This window comes from Lissotriton vulgaris, chromosome 5 (assembly GCF_964263255.1).
Source record: "Lissotriton vulgaris chromosome 5, aLisVul1.2, whole genome shotgun sequence".
NCBI classification, from domain to species: Eukaryota; Metazoa; Chordata; class Amphibia; order Caudata; family Salamandridae; genus Lissotriton; species Lissotriton vulgaris.
The window spans coordinates 1,537,823,988-1,537,843,582 of NC_141693.1; positions in this window are offsets into that span (position 1 = coordinate 1,537,823,988).

Below are 19,595 nucleotides of genomic sequence, written 5' to 3' on the forward strand. Positions count from 1 at the left end.
CGCTATCCTGGCTGAAGAGGGGTGAAACCCCGAAACCATCCTAGGATTCTTGTTTCCAGTCCAGGGAGGACCTGGCTAGACAGTTCAGGCTGGACTGTTCCCATGAAGTACAGGGCCAAGATTGATTTGCATATGGCCAGGTCTAAACTGGGGTGGCATGGTGCGAGAAGTTGGTCTGGCATATGCTGTCCACTATTCTGGTGGGCACCTTGCACCAGTCAAAATGACCCTTATTGATGATAGGTTAAAGACAACCTTAATAGAAAGCTATCCTAGTGGTAGCTGTGGAGAGCATCCTTAAGGATAAGTCTTGGGGGAATTTAAAGCAGCTTGTTTTACCAGTCTATAATGAAATGAAATTAAATGAAATGAAATGGAGTTTTATAAAGCGTACTTCTACCCGGAGGTCTCGTAGCGCTAGGGACGGGTGGGCAGAGGATGCCGTCAGCCTGAGGGGTTACTGAAAGAGGAATGTTTTCAGACGTTTGCGAAACTTGAGGAGATCTGGTTCGTTACGCAGGGTAAGGGGCAAGGAGTTCCAGTCAGAGGCCGCGTTCCAGGAGAAGGAACGGCCTCCCCATCTAGCTCGTTTGATTTTCCAAGTTGATTCCTGAAAGGTAGTACTGGAGCGTAGAGATCTCGGGGGATGGTATGGGGTGACTAGGAAACAGATCATTGCAGGGCCTTTCTGCCACATAGCTTTATGGGCTATGCACATCGCCTTGAATTTGATCCTGGCCTGTATGGGCAGCCAGTGGAGTTTTCTCATAGCGGCTGACCCCGAGTGTTTCCGGGGAAGTCCCAGGAGGAGTCGTGCAGCCGCGTTCTGAGTGACCTGAAGTTTTTTGATGGAGCTCACTGGAGCGCCCAGATAGAGGGCGTTCCCGTAGTAGAGGCGGGACAGGATGATTGCCTGCACCATAATCCTCTGGGCCTGAAAAGGAAGGAGAGGCAGAATTTTCCTCAGCATCCTCATCAGGCCAAAGCAGGTGGCAGAGTTTGGTGGCGTTTTGGTTGAAGCCTAAGGTGTTGTCAAGCCATATTTCAAGGCTTTTAATCTGATCTTTCGGTTCTGGTGGGGTGCCCATGCAGATCGGCCAATCAATGGTGGCTCTGGGCGTTCAGGACTTTCCCAGGAACATCAGCTCCATTTTGTCCCCGTTTAGTTTCAAATGGGATAGTGCCATCCAGTTGGTTATTGCTTCCAGACAGCCGCCCAGATTGCTGGACATGCCCTTGGAATGGTTAAGCGCTACTACTAATTGGGTTTTGTCTGCGTAGGTAACAATTTCAAAGCCGAAAGGGCGCACTATCTCTGCCAAGGGCTCCATATAAATATTAAAACGGGTTGGGCTTAGGGAGAAACCCTCGGGAACCCCGCAATTGAAGGGCCAAGGTTTGGATTGAGTGGCACCCTCCGAAACTTGAAACATCCGGCCTTCTAGGAAGGATTACAGCCAGGTGAGGGCCTGTCCTGTTACTCCAAGGTGTCTTATACGAGAGAGCAAGATGTTGTGGTCCACGGTGTCAAAGGTGGCACTGAGGTCCAGCAGCATAATTGCCGTAGTGCCGCCTTGATCCATGTACCTCCGAGCTGACTCAGTTACTGCCAACAGGGCGACCTCTGTCCCGAGCTTGGGGCGGAAGCCTGCTTGAGAGTCATGGAGTAGGTTATTAGACTCTAGGTAGTTAACCAGAATGGAATTGATGTGCTTCTCAAGCAGCTTGCTCACCCATGGCAAAAGGGAGATAGGGCGGTAGTTAGCCATAATTGCCGGGTCGAGGTCGGGTTTTTTCTAATACTGCTCTGACCTGGGCACACTTCCATGCCATTGGTACTATTCCTGTGGTGATTGAGGCATTCAGAATGTTTCGGATAACTGGTCTGATTATATCCGCAACTAGCAACAGATGGCGCGGTGGCGGGTTCAGTGGGAAAGCCAGATGGCACTTTTGACATTAGAGCGTTCAGGGAATCCTCATTAAGCAATGGGAATTACGTTAGCTGGCAATCTTGGGAATGATCAAATGAAAGGAGAACCACACCAGGTATATATATATAAAATATATGCATTTATTCTAAACACATCCCTCTAGTCCCTTTATGAGGCTAGAGGCAAAGGTACATTCAGTAAACTTAATATCACACAGTAAATTAGGACAATATACTTTGAGCGCTAGGGGTGTACCAAACCATATATTAAGAAAGATGTATAAGAACCACGACTTGCATAGACACAAGGCCTAGAGCCTTTAGAACTGCTGGGGCCACCAGGAACCACCCAAGGTAGTGATACTGTGGACCCACCGGGACGCTTGCAGTGTGTGAAAACAGCCATGAACCCCTATTAACTTCTATGGCGAAAGTCGCGGTTGGAATTTTAAAGATAAAGGTCACTTAGAGGAGGACTTGGAGCAAACCCCTTTAAAACTAGGAGGTTCTAGAGCCAACACCCACGGGGGCACTGGAGTACTCGAGTTACCTCACCCAAGGAAGCCGGGTGCATAGGTGTCTTTTGCTGTCGGGTTTCGTTGTTGTTTTCAATGGCGATCTACTGCAAAGTGCTGCTGGCGTCCAAGTGGAAAGAGTCCGGTGTGATCCAATCCTGGATCGAAGATGAGAAGAACCTGAAAGAAGAGGGGACAGAGTCTGGGTCACATGCCAGTGACCAGGGGCACAATAGTCTCATGCCCATTGATGTTGGGTGATTTCAGGTGAAGAAAGTGAAACTTGACTCATCAGCCACGAGGACCAGGAGGCGTTGCGACAACCAGGTTCAAGATTCAAGCTGTCCCACAAAGGATGTTGAGTGCTGCCATATCGGTTTCTGGATTGTACCCAACAAGCCTTGGCAACAGCAACCCACACAGGAATCAAAGAAATGCTTCGGTGCAGACCAGCAATGTCTGAGGGACTCACCACACAGTGGAGAGTCTGGGCAAGTCTAATGCAACCAGAGAAGTCCAAGGAAAAGTAGACTTACCTTTGAGGGGACCCACCAGTCAACGGACCAGGGATTGCAACGGAGCCTCAAGCGAAAATGCAAGAAGCAGGCTCATGGAACACTCGTGGATTGTAGGCCCACAATCTTTGGTGCAGATGATGCTCGGGGCTTGGGCTACAAGTAACCCAAAGCACAACTTCAGGATAAGCTTGGGAAGTCAATGCACTTAGCAAATATGCACAATGTCCAGGGGTTCCGGTTCCACATCACTCGTGAGGGCTGCGGTTCTCAGATTTGCTGGGGACTCGTGTTGGCCTCAGAGAAGTTTGAAAATCCTCTTCCTCTGTCGCAAATACTTAGGATTCTGTCGGGAGCTTCAGAAATGCAGACCAACAAGATGCTTTATAGATGCCTGCTTGAGCAGGAGAGTCACTCCTTGACCCCAAGCGAGATTCTTCCATCCTCTTTTTTTTAGTAGAGCATCTAAGTTCCAGGATTCAGTGTCAGAATTTTGTCCAGGTGTAATCTAAGGTCCTGTTGCCAGGGGTCCCTTACTTATACTAAGAAAAGGGGTTGGACATACTCTGGGGACCCATCTATGGGAGTGTCTGGAAAGAGCGGTGGTTACACCCATTTCCTTTGTCCAGTTTTGCACCAGAGCAGGGGCTGGTAGCCCATGCAAATGGTTTGAACTGGCTATACACTGGGACATCAAGTGTGCCTCCAGTGCAGACTTTCAAAGCACTCATGGAGTGCACCCACCCCGCCTAATACACTAAAGCCTGTCTGGGAGGTAGTTACACCTCCCTGTGACAGGAAACCTATTGTCCAGGCCTCCCCTGCTGGAGTTTCGTCCAGCAGCAGGAGGTCAGACTCGTGTCCATGGCTGCTGCATCCATTTTGTGATGCCAGGGCTCTTTTAATCTTACTGATTAGACCAGTGTGCACATGTATCTCCCTCTAGAAGGGTGGAATTCTATCCCCACCTCCAGGACTGACAGGGGGGGTAGGATTCCAAAGTGTTTGACACCAAACACAACATTTTTCCAGGCAGCCATTCCAAAGTTAGCATGTATCCTAAGAGAATATGGTCTGGCTGCATCACAGAACAGCCTCAGAGAATAGGCTCCAAAGGCTGCAGAGGCTCATGCAAGGGCACTCTCTCACACAAAACCAAGCACTCTGCCTTCAGGATTTTTAAGGCATGCCATAGGAGTGACTGATAGGCTTATATGAGTCAGTGATTAAAGGTAGATATAGGTAACCTATACCTTACCCAGGCTGTAGTAGCAGTCCTGTGGTGCAATTTGTGGAAGGCTTCCCAGGGGTGGCATAATACATGCTTTAGCCCCTGGTAGGCCTCTGGGGTGCCTATGCTGTTAGTATCTAGTGTACCATATACTAGGGATTCACAAGGGCACATCAGTAACCAAACTGGAGTGTACTTAAAGTACATGCAATCATTTTAGACAGGATGCAGCCAGGCTGGCATCTTGAATAGCAGGGCCCCCGCCAGACTAAAGTAAAAAAACTGTGAAACACCAGCAAAAAGTGGGGGTAAAAATAGTATGCAGATCCTACGCTCCTACACAGAGCAAAAGAATGATGGATTTAAGCCAGATCTCTTGACTGGGGAGAATGTTTTGATTTGTTCTACATTCCGTCCATCAATTGTGTTTTTGCTTTCTCACCCTAAGTGCACCAGGTATGCTCACTGTGCCACTGGAATCAAGGTATCCTGGTTGAAGAGGGGTAAAAGCTAGAAACCAGTCCTAGGATGCTTGTTTCCGGTCAAGGGAGGACCTGGCTTGGCAGTTTGGGCTGGACTGTTCCCATGAGGCACAGGGTCAAGACTGATTTGACTATGGCCAGGTCTAAACTAGGGTGGCATGGTGAGCAAAAGAATGATGGGTTTAACCCAAATCTCTTGACTGGGGGTCAATATTTTGATTTGTTCTGCATTCCGTCCATCAAATGTGTGTCTTTTGCTTTCTGGCCCTAAGTTTGCCAGGTATGCCCAGACGTGGATCCTCGGCTCACTGTGCCACTGGAACCAAGCCATCCTGGCTGAAGAGGGGTGATACCCAGAAACCGGTCCTAGGATGCTTGACTGTTCACATGAGGTACATGGTCAAGACTGATTTGCATATGGCCAGGTCAACACTGGGGTGGCATTGTATGAAAGTTTGCCTGGCAAAAGAATGATGGATTTAACCCAAATCTCTTGTCTGAGGGTGAATGTTTTGATTTGCTCTGCATTCCGTACATCAATTTTGTGTTTTTAGCATGTAGCAGGCCACATGTTGGAGGGCTTTCTTGGGTACTTTTTCCCAACACTCTTTTACCAGACTGATAAGCCCTTTCACAGGGTGCTTTTACAGTAGCTTAAAGGGCTTAAATCCAATGTTATTATGTGGTACATCCGTTTACGCAAATAAACCACCATGGCAAGAGTATGTCCCTCCTCCATCTCAGGGGGTCAGATAAGCCTATGATGATGACTTTCAGGCTCTTGTTGAACCTCCCAATAAGTGTATTAGTTTGGGGATAGTATGGGCTGCCCTGCACTCCTTCCACATAGACTTCATGTATGCAGATGTAAACTTGGTACCCCAGTCAGATACTACCTCCTTGGGGAAAACTACACAAGTACCCCCATCAGTGTCCTGGCCACTGTGGGTGCTGTCACTCTCTTCAGTGGACTAGCCTCTGAGTACTGGGTGGCATGGTCTACCATGGCCAGTATGAAACAGTTGCCCAGGGCTGTCTTGGGGTCCTGAGGCCCAACAATATTGATGCCCACCCTTTCAACGGCGGTGTCAATGAGAGGAAGTGGCTGCAGGGGAGCCTTGTGCTTCTCTCTTGACTTGTAACTGACCTGACAGGTCGGGAATCATCTGTAGAATGCATCTGACGCCAATTTCGGATGGGGTCATCAAAGTGGGTGACTAGCCTTTCAAAGCTCTTATCTTGATTCAGATGACCTACCAAAGGAAACATGATGGGCAATCTCCAGTAGGAAGGCCCTGTAGCACTGGGGGACCACCAACACCTAGGTTGTGATAGGCTCAGAAACATTAGGCTCAGTATGCAAGAGACCATTCTTCTAATATATGTTCCCTAGAGGTATTGCCAGATGCCTGGACGTCAGCCTGCTGCTGTAGACCTCACAGAGTAGGGCACTCCCTGTGTTCTCTACAAACCTCCTCCCTGGTGGGCTGCCTTCCTTCTGCCAATTGGGGAGCTCAGGTAGGTTCCCAAGGGCAGCAATGGCCTCCCCTTACTAAGGATATGCTTCAAGAGACTAGCCCCATCCTCCTCAGGATTCCTTTGCATCTGCAAGGCTAACTCATAAGCTTCAAACCACTTGTCAGTCATCTCCCTCAATAATGTCAGGCACCAAACCTTTAGGAATGTGAACCTTCTTGTCTCCAGAAAGCACTGCCGGTACGTTACTACGAGCAATGCTGGACCCTTTGAAGTCCAGCTCTCTGAGGCCAGTTTCCTTTTCTCCATCCTGAGTTTGGCCATCTCAAGCCTTAACTCCCTTTCTGCCTTCCTGTCCGCTAACTCCCCCGGGCTGGCCATGCCTTGAGAAAACACACTACTCGAACTCAGGAGCAAGTTATCCGACTCAGCGGATTGCTGCCTCCCAGGACTAGTATTGAGGTCCTTTCCTTGCCTTTCCACATCATCACCCCCTTTTATTGCTGTAAATAGCAACTCGTGAACTTCAGCCCAGACTCTCAGTGCCTTTAGGGGCTCTACTTTCCTGGTGTTGCTCCTGGTTGACGGTCCCCTCTCCTTGTAGAACTCTTTGTGCTTGGTTACTGTATATATCTCTATGATTGACAGCTCGAAAGTCTATCCTGGCAGGTGTGGTTTCAGGCACAACAGTCAAGTAGAATGAGAGGGAATTTGGAAAAAGCAAAAAAGCCAATCAGGAAGAAATGTATTTATCTTGGATTTTCAGTGTAACACAAAATTACAGATCAGATCAAACAAGCTTTATTCGACGAATAGTCATAAAAGCACATAAAATGATATATATACTATTTACAATACAAATGTCACACACAGATTTATAAAATGAGCTTGTTCAGCCAATAAGCAGTTACACAAATCTTGTGGCTCAGCAATAATTCATGATTTTCCTAGGGCAATCTCTATCAATCCTAAGACGGAGCATCTCATTTTCTGAAGCACTGTGCCTAAAAATTGATAGGAAGTACTATACATAGGGATTCATACTGTTGGGAAACACTGCATTAAAAGATGTACATAGGCATTTAGTACCATTAAGCCAGAGAAATAATTTAACTCCTTTTGCATACATATTTGAAGTAGAGATACATTTCGGCCTAATTATCAACATCCAGCCAAGATATTTGGCGACTGCTAGAAAAATTGGGCATGTGGTATTGGTATGAAAGATTCTTTCAGCTGCCAGGCTACTTCTCATCCCCAAGAGTTTACATATGGGCCTCAACCACACCCTTTGAGGGGTTTCATAGGCTGGGCAGGCAAATAACATGTGCACAACATATTCAGTTTTGTTCCACCTTAGTGTGAAAGACCTTAAGGGCAGCGTGCCCACTCTAAGCTGGAAGTAAAGATTCCTGTCTAGTGGTTTAGTCACAGTGCCCCGGTATTCTTCAAAGCTCGGGTGGGTTGGAATTCCAAAAATGTTCCTACTAATGAGGTTGAATCATTAATTCTTAGGGCATTTACTGTGATCGACACCCAGTACTTTTCTTTTAAAACCTTCTTTGTTGGAAAGCAAGCAGTAGTGGGGTCATCCCAAAGCATAGACATACCAATTTTGGCTAAGATATGTTTGACACCACCTAGCCAACTGATTTTGTGAAAAATATCAGTTTTTATAATGTCCATAAAACCCACGGTGTAGGGTGCCAATTCTGGTGTTGTCCACAATCTACACCAATACAGCACAATATGTAGATTAGCGATGTCAAGAAGGGGTTTTCTCCCAAGGTCATAAAACAACGGACACAAAGACGTACTTTGTGGGAGATTAGTGATGCCCCGCAGGAACTTGTTTTCTGCCACACTAAGTTTAGAGAGGTTCTCTAGCCCCTATAGTTCTACACCTTATAGTGCAGAGCTTACTACTTTTGCGTCATATACTTGGAGCACCGGTCTAATAGGTTTTGTGAGGGACCTATTATGCTCAAGGCGTATGGCCCCCGACAATTGATGATGTTTCAGCGTTGTCGTATCAATTTGATGATGCAATTTTAGGTCACTCTGTATGTTCACCCCTAAATATGTGAACTCCCTATCTTGCTTGAGTAGGCAATTATTCATTAAAATGCCACCTTTAAAAACTCTGTGTTGGTTAAAAGTCATGAGTTTAGTTTTTGACATATTGACTTCGAGACCACGAGCGGAGCAGAATTCCTCAAAAATGGTCAATGCTCGTTGGAGCCCACTCGGGTCTTCTAAATTATCAGTGTGTCGTATGCGAACATTAAAATAGGGATTTTAATCCCTGCTAAAATCGGGGCATCTGTATTCACACGTGTAATGCAATCAACTATCCCGTTAATAATCACAGTGAACAAGGTCGGGCCATAACTCATCCCTGGCGCACCCCACACTCAACGGGAATGAATCAGTTACCTACCCCTGAGAACCCCAGCGTATTTTTGCATAGTTACAGTCGTGCACTATCTTTCAAAGTGTCAAACGTTTGTTGGCCAGCCCTAGTTCGTGAAGTGTCACCCATAGTCTAGAACCTTCCACTGTAGTAAAACAAATCAGAACACCGGATCACTGAAATATTATCGAGGGACAAAATATCGACTTGCAAAAATATCGTGGACAAAATATCGACAGTCAAAATATCGAGTTTGTATCTACAAACAGGTAAGTACAAAAATATCGAGTACAAAATATCATTTACAATAATATAGTTATAAAAAATATCGACTTTGTTAAAAACAGTGTTTAATTAAATTAATATTAAAATTTAATTACTAAAATATACTTAAAAATACTTAAATTAAATTATAATAATTAAATAATAAATGAAATTAATAAAAATAATTTTTTACAATCATATTTGTAAAAACATATATATATAATAACATACTATAATTAAATAAGATACTATTACCGTACAATACCAGAAGTGTAAAAAATACTATTCCCACTCCAAAGAGTATCAACGGTCACATTATCGACTTGCAAAAATATCGTTTAAAAACTGAAAACTGACCCTGAACCCTAAAAATACCCCTTTACCCAAAAACCCAAAACTGACCCTGAACCCTAAAAATACCCCTTTACCCAAAAACTGAAAACTGACCCTGAACCCTAAAAATACCCCTTTACCCAAAAACCCAAAACTGACCCTGAACCCTAAAAATACCCCTTTACCCTAAAACTGAAAACTGACCCTGAACCCTAAAAATGCCCCTTTACCCAGAAACTGAAAACTGACCCTGAACCCTAAAAATGCCCCTTTACCCAAAAACTGAAAACTGACCCTGAACCCTAAAAATACCCCTTTACCCAAAAACTGAAAACTGACCCTGAACCCTAAAAATGCCCCTTTACCCAAAAACTGAAAACTGACCCTGAACCCTAAAAATACCCCTTTACCCTAAAACTGAAAACTGACCCAAAACCCTAAAAATGCCCCTTTAGCCAAAAACTGAAAACTGACCCTGAACGCTAAAAATACTCCTTTACCCAAAATGTATCAATATTATTTAATTACCAATTAATTATTAATTAACAATAACAATAAAGTAAATATATTAGCACATTAGCTGTAATTATTTTAATAATTATTATTATTTTTTCCCAATTAATTACTTAACAATAACACAAAATTATATATATTAAAAATGTACTCTAATTAATGTAATTAACTAATTAAAATTAATTAATTACCAATTAATTACTAATACAAAATATGTACAAAATTATATTAATTAATTAACTAATTAATATTAATTAATTATCAATTAATTATTAATTAAAAATATTTACAAACATATATTAATTAATTAATTATTATTAAATTACTTCCCACCCTATTCCCCTATAAACCCACAACCCGCTACAGAATTACATTACACAATTATTATAAAAACAAAATTCATTTAATAAAATATTTTATAACATTAATACACACTTTTCACACATATTATTACATAAAAATACACGATAAAATATTATATATTATTAAAAATTCGATATTTTTGCTATCTATATTTTATACAGTCGATATTACTTCACTTACCTGAAAAACGATATTTTTGTAGTCGATATTATGTCCAGTCGATATTTTGTCCAGTCTATATTTAAAACTCGATATTATGTCCAGTCGATATTTTGGAGTCGATATTTTGTCTGTGCACCCAGAACACCTGTTCAATGGTGCTTGTGCATGCATGGAAACCGGCATGCAAGGGTGACAGCATGCTATACTCTTCAGCCCAATCCTGGATTTTATTAAGGATCTCCCCAATATTTTTTGTAATGAATTGATCAGGCTGATGGGTCGATAGTTCCCCCATAGTGATTTATTACCTTTTTTATACATGGGGATAATTTTGGCTCCTTTCCAAGAGTCCGGTATTGGGGCTTCTCGCACAATTGCATTAGCCAATACAATGATGTACTTTCCCCATCTGATTTTATCATAGAGGAATACATCGGCAGAGATGCCATCTGGGCCAGGTGCTCTCCCTCCAACAACGGCACCGAAAGCTATCTCAACATATTTTCTATTAAAGGCCTCATCCACATAAAAAACATGGCTTGCTCCTCCCACAGTGGGCTACGTGCATATTGTGGTTCAAAATGTTTAATCCACTCTTCCTGCAAAACATGATTATGTGGAGATTCAGGGGTACCCTCTCTGTCCCACTTCATAATGTTCCAGAACTGTTTACTGTCTTTCTTGTTACTAGCTTCTTTAAGATCCAGTCATCTTTTTTCATCCCAGGAGCATTTTGCTATGGCCATAGAATATTTATATGCCTGCCTGGCTGCACGTACTGTGGCTGGTTCCCCACCTTTGATGGCCTCCCCAAGAAGAGCCCTTGTCCGCCAGCAATCTTTACTATACCAGCCGCAGGATTTCTGGTGTGTTACTTTCTTTGACTTGTGAGGTTTGATAAAATGAGTTCTCATATGCAAAAAAAGACTGTTGAGGGACTAGGTGATGATGTCCAAACCATTGCTGTTTGAACATACGCTATCCAGTGTTGTTAGGGCATGGGCATCTTCCTTTGCGATTTTTTCCAGGGACCCTGGATTTTCCACTATGCTCAACCACTTGAGTCGTCTCATGTTATTTGTAGGAACTACGTCATGGGAGTGTAGTTCAGCCTCTCTACAGGACAGTTGCTCGGGTGCCCACCAATGTAAAGCTACATATAAAGGATTGTGGCCGCTTTCAAGTCGATCCCTTACTTCCATATCATCAACAGTTTGCCAGAGTTTCAGACTCACAAATATGTAGTCAATCCTACTTTTACTCAAGCTGTTATTAAATGTATTTGACCCTAGTCTATTGTGGGTGGTTCTACCATTTAATGCCCTGAGCACCTTCTCTAAGCAGACTGAGTTTACCTGTATTACCTCTAAGTCCATTTCTTTATGGGAACAAGATCCAACTTTGGGATTCCCCACTGGGCATCTTCCTCTTCGGTGAGGGACCATTCCTCACTGACGAGTGGGTTAAACGTTAAGGTAAAATCACCGGCTATGATTACGTTACTTTCTTGAGAGTGAGAATCGAGGAGAACATCTAAAGCTGCCAGAACTTGAGATCTGACCCCTCTTGTTATCCTCACATAGATGTTATAGATATCAAGTTCACCTAGCGGTCCCAAGTTTAATCTTAGTGCTTGGATGTCATTACTGTTGACAGGAAGTTCCTTGATGCTGATACCTAATGATTGCCAGACTCATATGGTCAAACCACCAGAGGGACGATCTTTAGCCCCCTTTACTGCCGGCACGTAATAGTTTGAGAAGACTACCCGATAATGTGGAGTTAATAACCACGTTTCTTGAAAACAACAAATGTCAAAAAGGTCGATGAAAGCCAGACAATCTGGAGATGATAATTTGGAACTGATACCTGCAATGTTCCACGATAACAGGGTGTATTTTAGAGTCTTGGATGCTAACTATTAAGTCTATATGATTCTTTATGGGAGGATTGCCGGACCTCTTAGGACCCACAGGTTCAGGTAACAGCAAGATTAAATTTTGAACCTGCTCAGATGGCCTATTATGAACTATGCGGGACAAACTCATCATTGGGTCACTTTCCCCCATTGTTGGCAGGTCCTCGTCACTTCCAGTATGGGATTGTGGCACACCAGTCAGTCAGTCATTCAGTTTGAGAGAGGAGTTACCTATTCTAGTTGCCAATAGCTCATGGTGGTTGTTAGGCTTGCTAGTAGGGGGTGACTGCCTGAACTGAATGGACGTGTGGTCAGGGGAGCAGGTTCTGTATTCAAGGGCAGTAAATTTTCAACTAGTACCTCACTCTGGAAAGTTAATTCAATACAATCCAGGGGGTTAATGGTGGAGGTAAGCCTTTGTGCTTTCACAATGTCATCCCTTATTACAGAGCAACAGCCCCTTACATACCATATCCAATGTATATCCTTGTTGGTCATTGAATCTGCGCTTTCTATTTTATTTTGCACCAACTTTGGCACATTCACCATAAAAATTCTGTGGATTTTATTTAGCTTGGTAATTGTGTGATCCTCCCTCCCTTCATAATTAGCACGCTGCCTGGTTAAGGGTGTGCCGGCGTGTAGACTCCTACCCTGCTGTGGCTGCTTACTAAATGTATCATTAAGCAGAGAGCCAGAAATGGTTTTGGTAATGGGCGGCACATTACTTTTAATAGGGATCGCTGTGGCGGGGGAGATCTGCTTGACCAAATCACTACATAGGGGGGTCGTTTTACTAAGTGTTTCCTTGACTAAGGTGGAGGATCTTTTTGCCTGGGCTAGTGGCAGTTTACATAAAATGTCGCGCTACAGGATAAGCAATCAGTGCTGGAAGAGTTTCCTGATGTTAAAAGCTTAATCGTAGATTTTAGGTACTCCATCATAGCCTTCTTTTTTTGTTTTTTTTGTTTTTTTAAAACATTTTTATTGGGAATGTCCGGTGCATTATAAAAAAGAGACACATACAATTCATTATTCAGAACAGATTAGACAGAGCTAAGCCCAGCAGGTAAAACAGACAAATAGTTGCAAATTCAGAGCAGTTGCTGTATTAAACACAGAATAAGCAGAGAGCTTATGGTAAAAGCATTTTAAAATCCCAACCCTAGATCCCTTGTCCGGCGAGCCTACGGATAAAACATATTTAGACAAGGTATACTGTACCCATCGATTACAATCTTGCCTCTCTCCATTTCATGAGTGGGGCTCATATGCGTCTTCCCAACTCCCGCGTTTTTTTGCCCTTCTGTTCATATAAGCAGGACTCTATATTATGTATGCCCAATAATCTGGAATGCCACATTTGGAATGAGGGGGTGATGGTATTTTTCCACCCGACGAAATTAAGATCCGAAGTACCGCTACTGAGATAAAGATCAAGGCTTCCTCATCTTTTCCCAGTTTCAGCTTATCATCTATACCCAATAGCATCAGGGTAGGGGATAGATTGATCTTATGACCTAGCAGCCCCTCCCAAAATGTTCCTATCTCATCCCTAATCGAACTAGCGAACTACAATGGAAAAACATATGTAATAAATCTACTTGTCCTGCGTTACATCTGGGGCAGCTGTCGTCCTCCCTAACCCCCCAAGCATATAGCTTTGCTGGCGTATACTACAGGTTAAACAGCGTTTTATAGTGCTGGGCTCTTAGGTTTGAAGACCGAAATATTTTCTTATTCAAGCTTAGTGCAAGATCCAGATCTACATCAGGATTGCCCAATTTAGTTGCCAAGGCGGATTCAGTCTTCTCCATATCATCTTGGATTCCCATCAAAAGAAGATTATAGACTATTTTTATCTTCTTACACCCATTAGCTAATGAATCCAACAGAGGGAAGTCCACCAGAGTTAGAAACCTAGGCCTTAGTGCCTTCAGGGTATGTACAATTTGGCCGTACAAAAGCCAATGGTTAGAAGGAATACCATGCTTACGCTGCAGAACATCAAATCTTGCTATCCCATCACCTTTCATAATATCTCCTAGAGTCTTGATTCCAAGCACCTTCCAGGCCTGAAGGTTCCCATCTGCGCACAATTGGGAGATAAGGCTAGAGTTATATAGATGAAGGTATGTATTTACCTTCGGAACCTTAAAGAACTTTAGGGTACAATTCCAAACTCTCCATGCCCCTTCCAAAATCTTAAGTCGAGCCCTCTTGTAATATCTACGATCGACTTCGCACAACAATAAACCTATTGCCTTTCTGCCCAGCAAAAGCTAAAAAATAGATGGAGGGCTCTGAGTATCCATATTTTCCACTGCAGAATTCACCTCAGACTGAAACAAAACTAACATTTGTGTAAAGAGGCAAGTCCAGTGGTATAATCTTAAGTTTGGAAGGGCCATCCCACCCCTTTCCCTAGAGAGTGACATATAGTTAGTGGAGCGCCTCACCTTGCCATACTGCCAAATGAATCTTATAAAGATAGATTCCAATCTTTTAATTATTTTCTCCTCAATAAATAAAGGTATGGCCCAAAACAAGTACAGCACTTTGGGAAACGTTGTCATCTTTACCGCGTTCACCCTCCCAATCAGTGAAAGGTGAAGCACATCTATTCTTTTCAATTCTGTTTCTATAGATTTAATTTTATCAATTGAGGTGTTAATTCCACCCCTAGATAGATTGCAGAGTCAACAAATCTAGGGTTGGATTTAATGATATTATTTGTACAGATTATCTGTGTTTTCATTTTGTTCATTTAATACCCTGATCGACTGTCAAAAGCCTTTGCCATTTGAGCCAAAACTGGCATCGCCTGTTGGGCAGTGGTGATGACCGCCAGGTCATCAGCATATGCCAAAATGTTGTTTACGTGACCATTTAATACGACGGGGCTAATCCTGGGACACGCTAATATTTTCTGAATGAGGGGGTCAATGTAGAGGGGGAAAAGGATCGGGGAGCAGGGGCACCCTTGGCGCGTACATATCTTGATAGCTATCTTGTCTGAGCTCTCACCCATGACCACCACTCGCGCTACAGGGTCTCTGTACATTGCTTTGAGGGCACTGACAATTTTATCCCCAAAGCCTCTGCCTGCCAGGATACCCCACAGAAAATTATACACCACCAGATCAAAAGCCTTCTCTGCGTCGAGCAGGATCAATGCCATCTCCCCACCGTAGCACCCTGGGCGTCGAACAGAGCTATTGCTCTCCTTGTGTGATCCGTCGTACCACGACCAGGGACAAACCCATGCTGCCACGGGGAAACAAGACCACCTATGATCCTGCCCAGCCTCTTGGCCCAGATTTTAGAATATAATTTAGTATCCGCATTATTCAGCGAGATAGGACGGTAGGACCCCGAATTCTCCCTGGGTTTCCCTTTCTTATGAAAGATTACTATCTTGGTTTCTCTCCAAGAATCTGGGATCTCTCCTGAGTACAGTGCACCATTAAATAAATCCACAAGCAACGTGGTAATTTCAGGTTCGAGACATTTATATACCTCAAGGGGGATCCCGTCTGGGCCTGCCGCCTTGCCCCAGGCCAACTCCTGTAATGCAGCTGTGATCTCACCACCAGTAATATCCCTTTCCATCTCTTCTCTCGCTAGATTATCTAGTCGGGGACCGTTATCCCAACCCTCTTCCCCCTGTTCTCCAACACAATCTTCCTCTTCGTACAACTTTTGATAAAAATTCTTGAAGACCTGTAATATCTCTTTAGCCTCGGTGTATTCTTTACCATTTTCTTCTATACTGGCAATTATATTGTTAGCTTTTTCCTGTCTTAATCGTAACGCTAGAGCTATACCTGCCTGTTCTCCCCTTTCGTAACGCCTGGCCCTGGATGTTTGATATTCGGCAGTAGCCTTCTGCGTTACCACCTTCTGGAGCTCTGCTTTGATAATCAACAGTTCCCTTTGACTCTCGCTGCCATCTGACCCTCGGGTAATATCCGTAATATCCTGTTCTTCTGCAACCACTAATTTCCCCATTAGTCTCTCAACATCATTCCTATACTCTCTTCTTAGCCCAGCCGAGCAACTTATGGATTTGCCCCTTAAAGCCGCCTTAAATGCCTCCCAAACCCCATTTCGTGAAGTACTATATCTATTAGCTGCAAAAAATTCACCCGACCATTTGGTGAGGTGCTCTAAAAATCTGTTGTCCGCCAGTAACCTCCTTTCAAAGGTCCAACTAGATCGTTTCCTTACCACATTATCCAGTTCATAAGTTAGTATCCGCGGATTGTGGTCCGAGATTGTTCTAGGAAGTTTTAATATTCCTACCCTATTTATTTCAGGAGAAGAGATAAAAAATAGTCCAACTTGGTGTACCTCTTCAAAGGGTTTGAGAAGTATGTAACGCCTGCGTTTTGTGGCTTTTTGACCCCCCAAACATCCATCAGCCCATGAGAACTAATGAGAGCCTTTACTGCCCTAAAAACTCTTCGTTTCCGACCTACATATGATACTTTATTATCACAATCTGCTGAAATATTTAGATCACCACAAAATATTGTGGGGGTCGACCAACCAGCTAGTTCTATTTCTAAAAAAATCAAAGATCTCTGGATCATCTTTGTTTGACCCGTAGACTACACACAATGTAAAGCCCATTTCAAGCTCAGCGATTACCCATCTTCCGTGGCTATCTGATTTAGGCCGTTTCACCCCTCCCAAGGATGTTCTTGCTAAAATTGCAACCCCCCTAATTGTCAAAGATTGCGTTGAACATGCGACCAACTCATAACCACTAAGGAACAATAGATTCCTCTTAGCCCAAGGGAGATGGGTCTCTTGGAGACAGAGAACATCAATTCTATTATATTTTACAAAATAGGCCAATCTTTGGCGTTTCCTTCAATCGTTCATCCCCCCAATACTAATTGAGCATATTCTAATGTTCGCCATCCTGACGGTCTAATTGACGAACTACGTTGTCCTTAGCCTTAAACAGCCTATCCTTCACTGGGCCTATCAATTGTACAAAAAAAAGAACCAAAATATTCCAAAAAGCACCATTTTTCCCCACTTTTCTTGTTTTCTCCCCGCCCCCCCCCAACCCTCTGTCCCACCACTCTGACCCCACCAACCCACCCACCTCAACCCCAGGTCCCCCTGAACCCCCCCTGAAACCCACTCCGTGAAGCGCTCAGACCTAGTCTGTGCACATGATGGTCTTACAGTGTAAGCAGTGAGGACTAGTGCTGAAAACAGAACCTAAAATTCTGATGAAGCCCTCCATACCTGTAAACATAATAAGAAGTTCACAACCAAACAATACCCCCACCGATTTTAAATGAAAACATCAAGCTTTTCGGTTTCTTAGAAGAGGCCAATAGCCCACACTTGATTTGAATTTTTAGACCTAATTGCCGACAGAGTCTAGGTACTCCTTTGCTTTAATTTCTGACGAGAAATATAGTGCTTCCCTTCATTAATTACTTTTAGCTGAGCCGGATTTATCAGAAAGGCTCGAATCTTTTTGTCCTGAAAAGCTTAATCATTTCCCTCAGACGCCACCGTCGCTCTACGGTCGAGTGGCAGTAATCCGGGCGAACAAAGAATGAGATCCCATCACTGCTTCTCCTGGCGTCTGGTCTAGCTTTTTCTACGATCGCCTGCCTTAGAATAAAATTGCCAAGGAATATTAAAACTACCATGGGTTTGTCCCCTTCTTTAGCGTTTCTTCATATTTTGAAGGGAGTGCGATGCACCCGCTGTAGCTCAATGGACCAGTTCCAGCTGGACTGCACGGGAAATGCTTTCTCTAGGAGGTTGATGATATATGCCCTCATGTCGGAGCCCTTGACCCCCTCCGGAATTCCAAGGACCCTTCAGTTGTTCCGGCGCAGCCTGTTCTCCATCTCCTCAAGCTTCCACTGTAGATCTACCACCTGAGAACAATGAGCGTTGACCTTACTGGTGACAGCAGCCACCTCGGCCTCGGTTGAGACCACTCTCTAGTCCAAATTAGAGACTCTGTCCCCAGTGTTGGAACAGGCTTTAGATAACTTCCTGACCACCCCCTGCATTTTCCTCATCCCGGCCTGGGATTTACGATTGTCTTGGTGTGTTTCCTCCCTGTGTGTGAGTATCTCTTGATGGATTGTCTCCAAAAGCGACATATGGGTGGGTTCCACACAGGGGCTTCCCTGCAGGGGCATGGAAGAGAAATGGTCCGAGCTCAGTTCTCGTTGGGGATGGGCCTGACTCTTCATAACCGCCTGAGGCCTTACCGCGGTTGCTGGCAGATCAATTTCGGGGTCACTCTCCGAATCCAAAAAGGAGCTACGTTCCTCATCCTCTTCAGACCACCCGGCCCCATCTCCCTTTCGTTGCAGCTTCCGCCCGCAACCGGATCAGTCTCTATACTCTGGGTATCAAAGTTAGCCGTGGCGTCCAACTGTGACAGTTCCATCGTGTTGTCAATACTGGAAACCTGCAAAGTTGACTGGTCGCCACCCGCCAATAATTCCGTTTCCGACCGTGCAGAGGAAATCTCATCCCATTTCCCATACCTGGGGTTGAATTTTCTAGGGTCACCTCGTCGGCTACATTCTGATGTTTCCCTCCTGACACCGGGGTGACCTTAGCGGGGGATGGGGCCAGATTGGGGGGTAGTTCAATATTATCATTAGTCTGTACCCCGATTGGCACCTCATCTCGTACCTCCAACACAGCAAAAGAACTGCCCCCTGCTTCTTTAGCCTCCTTCCCCTTCCCTGCTTTGGAGAACAGGTCAGCAATTGAAGCAGCAGCCAAATGAGTCCTCGGAACAACTTGTTGCCGCTTTTTTAGTTGCTCCATCAGGGGTGATTGGTCTCTCTGTGATTCCTCACTCACATCCGCCTCAACTCCTTCACGAGCGTCTTTTTTCTTCAAAGAAGCTGCTTTTGATCCAACATTGACTTTGGGAGCCATTGCTTCTTTCCATACCTCACTCCTCCAACAGGGCAGGGTCAGAGCTCCTCGGCGTTCGCTCGCTCTTCCGAGCTCCGCTCCGCCGCCTCAGCACTCCACTCCGCCTACCAGCACTCACAGGATGACTGCGGCTAGGAGAGAAGGCAGTGACCGCCAGCACCATTGCTCGCAAAAGTTGTCTAGCGGACCCACGACAGGTAAGTGCCGTCAGCATGCCGTTCAGTTTAACAATGATAATTCCTCTCATTACGGTATCGGGGATTCTTGGCTGTGAGAGTTACGTCTCCATTGGGCTCACTCTCGTCCTCACTTCTCCGCTGTAACAGCCACAACTACGCGGCCACCATCTTGCTTCCCCAAATCAACCATGATCACATCATTCCAAGCCGTCTGTGTGTCACTTCATCAAAGCCTTCAAAGCCCTTAATTCGGTCCGAAGTGAGTGAACTGCACTAATAACTTCTTGTGTATTTGAAGTATGGGTCCTAGCCTCATTTTCAACTTGCTCTGCTCTTTTAGCCATTGGCGATTCCGA